The following is a 12,427-nucleotide window of genomic DNA, read 5'->3' as shown; positions in this document are numbered from 1 at the left end:
TAATATCTTAAAAACTATCCTTCTCTCTTTGCTAATGATAGTTTACAGGCAAAATCTCCTGGGCCTGTGTGAGTGCTTCCAAGATATCTCATCTTTACAGGCAATCGACATAACTTAGTCTGGCAATGCCAAAGGGAGGCATAAAGACAAGTCACGAGTATGAGTAAGAGATGTCAAATACTGCACATAACTCAGAGAAACTAAACATAACCCCAACAGATCCTAACTTCACCTCACTCTTTTTTAGCCCCAACCCTAACCTGACACCTTAAAGGGCGACTGCACTTCCTGATTTGGACTCGTTTTGAAGACTGCTCATTAAAACCTCTACGGGATCAGTGTCCTCCCCACAGGATGGTTGAGCTAATGTGCACTAATGTGATTAGCATGACGTTTTAAGTAACAAGAACATTTCCCAGGACATAGACATATCTGATATGGGTAGAAATGTACAATAGCTATTACAGTGAAATAATACCATGCTATTGTTTGAGGAGAGTGCACAGTTATGAACTTGAAAATACATTAATAAACCAATTAGGCCCATTTGGGCAATCTTGATACAACATTTTTAACATAAATGCAATGGTTCATTGGATCAGTCCAAACCTTTGCACATACACTGCTGCCAGCTAGTGGCCAAAATCTAAATTGCGCCTAAGCTGGAATAATACAGTGTGGCCTTTCTCTTGCATTTCAAAGACGATGAAGAAAGAATTAAAAAAAAATGAATTGTATTATCTTTTACCAGATCTAATGTGTTATATTCTCCTACATTCATTTCACATTTACACAAACTTAAAAGTGTTTCCTTTCAAATGGTATCAAGAATATGCATATCCTTGCTTCAGGTCCTGAGCTACAGGCAGTTAGACTTGGGTATGTCATTTTAGGTGAAAATTGAAAAAAAGGGTCAGATGTCAAGAAATGCTAGTTACCATGACCGAATCCAAACGAGAGTTGTCTTGGGGGTGTGGTTTAATGTGGGTGTGTTATGTTCGCATATTGTACCCTGGTAGGTACTGTTGTTTGTCCCTCCTGAGTCACTGTAGCAATAACAGCCACGTCCTCAAAATAGTAACTTCCTTCAAATAGTCAGAATTAAAATACATCAAGAAATCTGTAATTAATTTACACATTTTTGCTGAGGAGGTCTTAGTCGGGCAATTTTACATCTAGCTAAGGTGTTTGGTGAAGTATTTCTGTCCCGTATAGCCTACCTGAACCTATATGACATGAGCCTTCCTCGCACTCTCTCCCAGCTTGGATGCTAAGTTGTTGTGCATAAAACCAGTCTATTAATGCCAATCTCTCCTTTTTTCTATGTAGAGGCCTATAGTAACTACAGTATGTGACTGCGTCACCTTGCACTTTTTTTGTGCACGTGTTTTCACCACTGAGTATTGACAACCCAAACAGTCTTTCCTGAGCCATTGTGCATTATATGCCCATTGCGCTTCACAAAAGTGAAGCGTGGGCCTGCCAAGATATGCCAGAGATAAGTGACTGTTGATATTGCAACCACACAACTCAAACACCAGTTCACCAGTGTGAACACATTTTTTGTTGTTGTTGCCTTTAAGAACTGTTTGCATCTGCCAATTTATTGGCTGATCAGTATACAGACGACCTGTCCTAGAGCTTACAGGTCGAGGCTGACAATTAAGGAGAATGCGAGAGGCTCAATTAAAGATGTTACTGAACTGCTGTATTTGAAGCACCACTACCTTCTGCCCAGTTTCCCTGATGTTGCTATGGCAATCTAGCTGTTTTGAACCATTCCTGTAGCTGTCTCTTCTGCGGAAAGTCTTCTAAACTAAAACTCATAAAGAACTACCTAAGAAGTGTTAGGCTCTCGGTCTGATTTGCGCTTTTGAACACCCGTGTAAGTTCCACTCATTGCATTTGTTCACCGATATCCCCTTACTTTCATTCAGTTAAATTATTTATTTTTCAAGGCCTGAGGCACTTTGATCAGTCATATTCATGAAGTCCAAGAAACAAATACTTAGCGCTTCCTAGTACATATGGACATTTAAAAGGTTTATGAATTACTTTTTGAAGGGTTAGTGTCCAAATGATTTATTAAAATAAAGGAAATAGACAATAATGTCAGAAAGGCGCATGGACACCCAGAGCTCGTAGGCCCCATTGCCTTGCCTGAGGCAGTGTCTGGTACGCCAGTGTCTGCAAGCTGTCAAACTATTGTAAATAAAGCCCAAGTTACACGCTGTTTATCAGTGCCCAAGATCACTTGCTAGCTAGCTAAGTTCCAACTATGTGTTTGTCAATGAAGCTAGCAAGTAGCAGCTAGCACATTGAGTAGCCAGGCCACAGCCAGCTTATAAAGTTACTTGCGGGTGGCGACGTGTGTGCTTCGGTGACGTTTCGTTTTGTACAACTTTCTTACTATCTATTACCAAAGTGTGTGTCTGTCTCGCAGTGTTCGATAGGGAATAATTTTTACAAAACAGGTCACGGGGGACACAAGATGCTTGCAAATGGGTTTTGGAATATTGAGGAGTTGCATTTGGGATACCAGTGCGCTCTGATCTTCTCAACAAGAGACCACTCCATAAAGGGCTTAGGGCCAAGGGTTATTTCAACATATCATTAGCAATGTGTTGTCTTCTGTAAAAAAAAGTCTGCCATGCTGCATATTGGTCAGGTCTGCCTCACTGTCTGGAGGTTCTGGCTGCTATGAGTGTGCGCAGTTGAAAGAGCGCAATCAGCCCAGCTGCTTCTCTCGGATTTGTGGGCACTGGCAAAGTGGGCATGATTGTAATCCATTCCCAACCCTCCAGTAAATTATGACAAACCCACTTACAAACTCAGTTTCGGATGAGACTGACTGTATGAACAAAATTATCCTATTTACACTTTGTAGTCAATTTTGACACTATAATTCATGTTTCTGACTCATATCGATGCCATGTTGGCTGTTTAAAACCACAGCAGTTGGTTCTAAGGGGCAGTTGACCTTTCATGACTGACAACTGGTCCAGAGGTGCATTGATTTATGTTGATGTTTTTTGATTTGTGAGCTAAAAGCTTTGTGTTAAAATTACCAACATAGAGGGCCAAAAGTGTGGTAACGGTTGCGGCCTAAGATGCACCCCAGAAGAAGCCAGAGATATTTTGATGTCACATATATAGAACCGACATTACGAGAGTAACCCAGACATTCTGTAAGGTCGGCATTGTGCTTCATTGGGACGTCATGTACAGTAATCTGAATGAAGCCTTTGAATCTCTGATGCTCTGGACAGACCCTCCTGTGAGCTGTTACAATCACAGTAAGACTGGAGATGATTATGGGGCTCCCTGCTTCTGTCTGACCTTCAGAGGGGGATCATCCAGCAGACCAACTGAGTGACCAGACAAGACATAACCCGGAGCATCAACACCTTGAAGCCATACCCCTTCTGTCTACTCCCCCTCTGTGAGATACTGTACCACCTCAACGTGTAGTACTAATGATGCCCTGGGTTTGTCAGTTCAAATACAGGGCTGTTTGATCAGGTAGCAGATAAATACCACACCACCACACTGCTCCACCACTCTTCAGCAGTTAGTTATCACAGACATGTAGAGATACTAAGGTTACTGTGAGCCTTTTGACTGACCCATCTGTCAGTTTCAGTCTGTCTGTCTGTCAGCCTCTAATAATGCTCTCTTGTTGAGCCTTGGGATCCATCAGAATGTAAAGAAGTCAAAAAGCTGGAAAAGGAAGATATGTTCTGGATGTTCATAGAGATACAGACCATAAATATACCTGCAACCTAATAAGACCGGTAACAAAGTCTCCTTGACAGAACATCTTTGTGTGCCTCAATACACCTTGGTGTATGGTTTAAAACCTAGGTTTAGGTGTATACAAAGATATGGGAGGGAGATCTTTGCTGACACGGGGTATATTAGCTCTAGCCACAGACACTATAGTCCGAGCGACCCACGCCATGGCTCCTATCCCCCTAGACAAATGATCTGTGTCAGCCATCACATCACACCTTCTAGTCCGTTCACTTGAAGGTAATACCCTGTTGAAACCATTTATTAGAAACACTTTGTTTCTACAGCTTTTGCATCAGACACTCATGTTGCTTTCATGTGCAAACTTCAAAGAAACAACATGTCAATCATTAAAGAGGCACTGTGGGTTGAAATCTTTCATTTACCCTGTAGTTAATTAGTTTGACCTTTGTGTTCATGTGAACTGGCATAACCTGGTTTGGTTTAGCCAATTAAGCCTTGTTGACAGTGGCAGTTTGAAGTGATTCAAAAGATTTTTTTTGCATATCCGATTCAAATATGTTATTTTTCCTGCAGTCTGAACAGCCAAAAAGCACATGGAAAATTATATTTCAAGCCACAAACCTGATTCCTGGCCATGCGACTTGTGTCTGAACGGTCAAATCTAATTTATTTGCCCTAAAGTGATTCTTAGACTTATTTGGCATATCTTGCCAGCTACTCTGTTGACAGTTTGACAAGAACATGGTAGCTAACTAGCTTGTTAATTGTTTACAAATAAATTGAATGTGCTAGAAAGCTAACCAGCTACCTAGCTAGCTAGTTGACTGCTGTGCCAGCCAGAAAATAATTGTTTTGAAAGTTGGATTATCTTATCCTTTCATGCTTTAAAGGTGTTCTTATACTATGATTTTGAACATGCAAAGCAACCGGGAAACATCCATTGCAGGCATTGTTGTCACCTTAGCTTGCTACGTAACTTCTGAATGATAAGAAGCACGAGCACCACCACCAATCAGCCTACACCACTGTGCACGCATCAGCCATTACTATAACAAATAGTGTAGTCATGTCAGCAAATTACTGCTGTCTGAACACACACAAATCCGATTTCGTCACCTGTAACTTGTTTTTTGGACAGTCGGTATTCCAAACACCCCCAAAAATATATAAACCGATTTGAGCAATAAGGCCTGCGGTGTGAACAAGGCTTTAGAAGCCAATTTACAAACTTTTCAAGCACACGAAGACTACAAGATTCGGTTCCGACTTAGGTGTCTGTTAGTGGGGAGAGAGTACTCGTCCCCCTAGATGTTGCGAATTTTGGATCTTGCTATCGGTTTTTGTGTTTGCTAAAAGCTAACTACTTTCTGCTCTGCTTGTGTAGCCAGTGCTTCCTTGCTTGAGTAAGATGGCCAGTGGTAAGAGTAAGTTAAAAAAGGCTCAAGTTTGAACCTCTGACCGTGCCCGGGGCCATGTGGTTTCACAATGAAAATTAAAGATATTAGTGCTGTCCTATTTTCCTTGGGTGGAAACACGCTCAGGAGGCTTTGGCTTCGGTGGGGGAGACTGAACCATTGGTGCTTAATGTGCCTTTGATGGAGCTGTGTCGTAGGGCAGGAGATTTCCTCTCTCCTTAGAAAGCAGGCCATTCAGGTGGTCCCTATGTCAGAAGCACAGAGCGGTTGGTACAGCTGGTACTTCTAAGATCCCAACAGCGATGGAACATTGCGTCCCATCCTGGACTTTTAATCAAGCACCTCAAGCACCTATTTTCATGTGGCTACAGTGAACATCCTCCCCACATAATGTGTCTTGTGTTTCATTTTGAGGGTGCCTATGAGTTTCTGGTCCTGCCTTTCGTGCTCTCCCTATCGCCCACACATTTTCTATGGTGGTGGAGGCGGCTTTGGCGCCAGTGCAATGCCAGAGAATCAGAATTTTGGTCTATCTGGACAATGTGCGTGGGCTACTCGCTTTGTATGGGCTACTCGGAAAGAGGGATTTGGTCAACAGTGCAACATATCTAGGGCGCTACACATTAATTATCTAGAGCTACTGACTGCTTTGCTAGAGCTGAGGCGTTTCCTTTTGATGTTGGAGGACCAGCATGTGTTGGTAAGGTTCGACAACAGGACAGCGATTGCGTACATTAACAGGCAGGGGTGGACGCGGTCTCTCTCTTCCAAACCTGTCCTTTTATCTGCATGTATGGAGCAGGGTGCATTCCTGTCACTTAGGATGACATGTCTTCCTGAATCTCTCAACATCTGTGCGGATCTACTTTCCAGGGGGATCCTATGTCTACGGAGTGTAGACTGCACCCCTCTGTGAATGCCCAGATATGGGACCAGTTCAGCTGGTCCGACGTAGATCTTTACACGTCACGAGAAAATGCAGATTGTCGTTTGTTCTTCTGAGTGAGTGATCTGTGCGCTCCATTGTGAATGGATGCTTTGGTGTATCAGAGGCCTCGAACCTTGCTCTATGCGTTTCCTCCGGTGGACCTGATTCAGTCCATCGTGGTGAGGGTCCATCAGGAAGGTCTGTTGTTGATTCTGGTGGCTCCCCGTTAGCACAGACAACCCCAGTTCCTGGAAGTTATCCACCTGTAGGGCAGGGACTCGTGGAGAGTTCCGTGTCGTTGGGATCAATTGTCCCAGCCGCATGGAGAGTTTGGCACCCACAACCACAGATATGGGATCTATGAGTTAGGTCCCTGAATGGTTGAATTTGAAGGCTAGGGGTTTAACCTTGGATGTGATTACAACTATACAGTCGGCGTGTGCGCTCTTTATGAGAGGATTGTATACAGTTGAAGTCGGAAGTTTGCATATACTTAGTACTTAGGTTGGAGTCATTAAATCTCGTTTTTCAACCACTCCACAACTTTCTTGTTAACAAACTATAGTTTTGGCAAGTCGGTTAGGACATCAACTTTGTGCATGACATAAGTAATTTTTCCAACAATTGTTTACAGACAGATTATTTCACTTATACTTATTTCACATACACTAAGTTAACTGTGCCTTTAAACAGCTTGGAAAATTCCAGAATAATTATGTCATGGCTTTAGAAGCTTCTGATAGGTCATTTGAGTCAATTGGAGGTGTACCTGTGCATGGCCTACCTTCAAACTCAGTGCCTCTTTGTTTGACATCATGGGGAAATCAAAATTAATCAGCCAAGACCTCAGAAAGAAAATTGTAGAACTCCACAAGTCTGGTTTATCCTTGGGAGCAATTTCCAAATGCCTGAAGGTACCAAGTTCATCTGTACAAACAAGAGTACGCAAGTATAAACACCATGGGACCACGCAGCCATCATACCGCTCAGGAAGGAGATGCGTTCTGTCTCCTAGAGATGAACGTACTTTGATGCGAAAAGTGAAAATCAATCCCAGAACAACAGCAAAGGACCTTGTGAAGATGCTGGAGGAACCCCTTACCCCCTTAAGACCTGAAGATCATTTACTACAAGCCTGTCCTGCTCATGACCTTGGCATCAGCCAAGCACTTTGGGTATCTCCAAGCACTATATGTACACCCTACCCGTTTAGAGTTTGTGCCTGACGATTACAAAGTGATGTTATGTCCTGATGCAGCTTTCGCTCCGAAGGTTAGGCCTATGTCTTACAGGTCCCTGGCTTTTGAGCTGTTCCCTTTCTGGTTTCAGTGAACAACGGAGGTTGCATGGACGGTGTCCGGTGGGCCCTTTACGCATGTATATGGATAGAACCAAGGATATCTGCATTTGTTTTGCTAATCCAGCTTGGGGTAGGGCGCTATCCAAGTAGCGTCTTTCTTATTGGATTGTGGAGGCGATCTCTGCGATCTCTGGCTTCTTGGGAATTTTTCAGGGGCATGACAATTGTTGATGTCTGTGTTGCAGAGAGCTGCGGTTCCCCACGTACCTTTGTGAGGTTGTGTCACTCGGATGTAATTGCTCCCAGTGTGGCTCATAGTGTTCTTATGGCTGGGTCTGGGAGTGGGTGTTAGGCAGCGCACAGGTTGTGCATGTAGCTGGGTTATCACAGTTTCCTGTGGGTTTGTGCAATGGGCTGCTGTGGCAGCGTGCCAGTACACAGTTTCCAGGTCACTTCAGGTTTCCTGTGGGTTTGCACCTAGGGCTGCAGTGGTTCATCGACTCCGGTAGAGGCTATGCAGTGCGCCCGTGCGCTTTACCAAACACACACGCGTTGGTCTTGTTTTGGTCTTGCGGTTCCTTGTATGAGTTCTAAAATTTCATGCTCCAAGGTAGATATTGTTCTTGGAACCATGGCTTCTATGGACTTGGGCTGCAGTTGAAGCATGTCAGTGCCAAGTTGCAGCAGGTTCTGGTTCACTATATGGGGCTCTGACAGTTCTCTGGTAAGTTTTTGTGGCATCTGTAACCCCTTTTTGCAGCCAGTGGAACCTGTATGTGTTTGGCTGCCGTGTGCCTTCTAGTTTAGTACCCTGTGAGCTTGGGGCGTGACTATATGTCCCAATAGTATGTTATACCGAGTGACCGACTGAAAGGGAACGTACAGTTATGAATATTACTACTGATCCCTGAGACGAGGTATAACATATTTTGGCCCCTCGCCATCAGGGTGTTCGGACTCACTGAAGAGCGATACATCCATTGGCCCATTGGGTGTGATTTCAGGTTCCTTCAGGTTAATATGATTGGTCGTTGACTCCCCATAGTATATTTGACCTCATTCTCTCCTTCAGGGAACAGTAGTTATATTCATAACTGTACGTTTTTGGGCCAATCTTGTGAACTCTAGGTTTACTGTTGCACAGGACTTTTTGTGGCTTTTGGACTTGTGACTCTGCTCAGGATGTGGGGAGAAAATATAGAAAGACACAATTTGTTGGTCTGAAACGTATAGATCTGTGAATATACGAATTGCGATTAGCAAAATGAATGCTTAATTTCATTTACCTGCTACAAGTGTAGAGAAGGTCAAGTTTAACATCTATCGAACTTACCTGAATTTTCCTAGTTTTGAGAATATAGCTAGCCACTTCAACAACAACTAGCCTAACTTTTGTCGGAATGGGGGCTGCAGAGGACGACTGTGTTTCGATAAGGGGTTGCTCCCTCTGCTGTTTCCTGAAGTCCACAATCATCACCTTTGTTTTGTTGACGTTGAGTGAGAGGTTGTTCCCCTGACACCACACTCCGAGTGCCCTCATCTCCTCCCTGTCTCGCCATTATTGGTAATCAAGCCCACTACTGTTGTGTTGTCTACAAACTTGATGATTGAGTTGGAGGCGTGCATGGCCACGCAGTCGTGGGTGAAAAGGGAGTACAAGAGGGGGCTGAGCACGCACCCTTGTGGGGCCCCAGTGTTGAGGGTTAGCCCAATTGCACAGGGCGGGGTTGAGACCCAGGGCCTCCAGCTTGATGATGAGCTTGGAGGGTACTATGCTGTTGAATGCTGAGTTGTAGTCAATGAACAGCATTCTTACATAGGTATTCCTTTTGTACAGATGGGACAGGGCAGTGTGCAGTGTGATGGCGATTTTGTCGTCTGTGGACCTGTTGGGGCGGTATGCAAACTGAAGTGGGTCTAGGGTGGCCATCTTGAAGCATGCGGGGACAGCAGACTGGGATGGGGAGCGATTGAATATATCTGTAAACACACCAGCCAGCTGGTCTGCACATGCTTTGAGGATGCCGTCTGAGGGATGCCGTCTGAGCCAGCAGCCTTGCGAGGATTAACACGTTTAAATGTTTTACTCACGTCAGCCACGGAGAAGGAGAGCAGGGGGGGGGGGGGGCGCAGTCCTTGTTAGTGGGCCGCAGTCCTTGTTAATGGTGGCACTGTATTATCCTCAAAGCGAGCAAAGAAGGTGTAGTATATGGCCAATATACCACGGCTAATGGCTGTATCCAGGCACTCTGTGTTGCGTTGTGCCTAAGAACAACCCTTAGCCTTTGTATATTGGCCATATACCACACCTACTCGGGCCTTATTGCTTAAATATTCACCTTGCCTGGCAACAAGGGCACGTCCAATTTGATGCATTGTTTTCGTCATTCTGGACCATTCACAAACAAGCAAAACATTGTTAAATATTAATTACGTTGGTAAAACTATTAAATAATGTGCACAGAATTTGAAATGTATTTTTATTCTATGTTGCGAAGAATTATTGAAAAAATTTAAAGGTTTGTTTTCACCTAGTATAAGCACTCGGTAGCAACGTTCATTAGCATTAGCATTCTCATAGAGAATGACTGGCGGTGTTAGGTAGTTCCTTTTGTGGCACAACAGATTGAAAATATCCAAATGTTTCTGTCTTTTGTCATTGATATTCTGTCTAAAAACATTGATACTTCATGCATTGATCTTTGATTGAAAAGGGATACAGCTTGGAAAACAACCATTAGATCGTCTAATATGCTAACTAGCTAAGACCGCCAGTCATTCTCTAGGAGAATGCTAATGCTAACGAACGTCACTATCAATTGCTTACTTGGTGAAAATATTATTTTCCTTAACATAGAATGAACATATCTTGAAAATGATATGCACGTTATTGAATAGTTTGACAAATTTTGTATATATGCTTAACTAGGTTTTTGCCTGTTTGTGAATGGGTCAGAAGGAGGAAACCAATTACATTCGATCAGGAACTGGGTCATGGGAGAAAGCCATCATAAGGAGAATACTGTATCTATTAGGAATATTCCTAGCCTCTTGCATTTTCCCCTAGCGAATCAATATCATATAAGTTAATTTAATCACCATTATTCCCACGCTGATCTATTCGAGTCTTCCATCTATCTATCTACAGTGCCTTCAGATAGTATTCATACCCATTGACTTCCATATTCCATATTTTGTTGTGTTACAGCCTGAATACAAAATGGATTAATATGTATATATATATGTATAATATATATATGTTTTCTCACCCATCTACACACAATACCCCATAATGACAAAGTAAAAGCATGTTTTAGACATTTTGGCAAATGTATTGAAAATGAATGACAGAAATATCTCATTTACATAAGTATTCACACCCCTGAGTCAATACTTTGTAGACACACTTTTGGCATGATTACATCTGTGAGTCTTTCTGGGTAAGTCTCTAGGAGCTTTCCATGCCTGAAAAAATTCTTCAAGCTCTGTTAAGTTGTTTGTTGATCCTTTCTAGACAACCATTTTCAGGTCCTGCCATTGATTTTCAAGTAGATTTAAGTAAAAACTGGAACTCAGCCACTCAGGCTCATTCACTGTCTTCTTGGTAAGCAACTGAAGTGTAGATTTGGCCTTGCGTTGTAGGTAATTGTTCTCCTGAAAGGTGAATAGATCTCGGTGTCTGTGGTGGAAAGCAGGCTGAACAAGGTTTTTATCGGATCTCAGGAAAAGACCCAGATGCAGACAGCTATAGTCACATATGTTTATTGACCCAAACAGGGGCCAGGCAAAGACAGGTCAAAGGCAGGCAGAGGTCCATAATCCAGGGCAGAGTCCCTAAGGTACAGAACAGCAGGTAGGTTCTAGGTTAGGACAGGCAAATCAAATCAAATCAAATCAAATTTATTTATATAGCCCTTCGTACATCAGCTGATATCTCAAAGTGCTGTACAGAAACCCAGCCTAAAACCCCAAACAGCAAGCAATGCAGGTGGAGAAGCAGAGGTTTGTAAACGGGTCAGAGTCAGGCAGGTACAGAACGGCAGGCAGGCTCTGGGTCAGGGCAGGCAGAATGGTCAGAACTGGGGTAACTAGGAAACAGAACTTGAGAAAGCAAGGAGATGGGAAAACACGCTGCTAAGACCTGACAAGACAAGTCAAACTGGCAACAGACAAACATAGAACACAGGTATAAATACACTGGGGATAATGAGGAAGATGGGCGACACCTGGTGGAGGTTGAAGACAAGCACAAAAACAGGTGAACCAGATCAGGGTGTGATAGTTTTCCTCTACAATTTTGCCTGTGCTTATCTCTATTCCGTAGCTTAATATTTAAAAAAATTAAAAACTCCATAATCCTTGCCCATGACAGGCATACCCATAACATGATGCAGCCACTATCATGCTTGAAAACACGAAAAGTAGTACTCAGTGATGTGTTGTGTTGGCTTTGCACCAAACATAATTATTTGTATATAGGACATAAAGTTCATTCTTTGCCAAATTGTTTACAGTTCAACTTTAGTGCTTTATTGCAAACAGGATGCATGTTTTGGAATATTTTGATTCTGAACAGGCTTCCTTCTTTTCACTCTGTTGTTTAGGTTGTATTGTGGAGTAACTACAATGACATTGATCCATCCTCAGTTTTCCCCTATCACAGCCATTAAACTGTAACTGTTTTAAAGTCACCATTGGCACAATGGGGAAATCCCTGAGTGGTTTCCTTCTTCTCCGGCAACTGGGTTAGGAAGGACACCTGTATCTGTTTAGTGAATGGGTGTATTGACACACCATCCAATGTGTAATTAATAATTTCATCATGCTCAAAGGGATATTCATTTTCTGCTTTTTTATTTTTTACCAATCTACCAATAGGTGCCCTTCTTTGTGAGGCATTGGAAAACATCCCTGATTTTTCTGGTTGAATCTACATTTGAAATTCACTGCTCGACTGAGGGACCTTGCAGATAATTGTATGTATGGGGTACTGTTTCTAGGCCGTCATTGAAAATAAGAATGTGTTCT

This window comes from Oncorhynchus kisutch, linkage group LG24 (assembly GCF_002021735.2).
Source record: "Oncorhynchus kisutch isolate 150728-3 linkage group LG24, Okis_V2, whole genome shotgun sequence".
Lineage (NCBI taxonomy): Eukaryota > Metazoa > Chordata > Actinopteri > Salmoniformes > Salmonidae > Oncorhynchus > Oncorhynchus kisutch.
Note: the sequence above shows the minus strand (reverse complement) of the source record.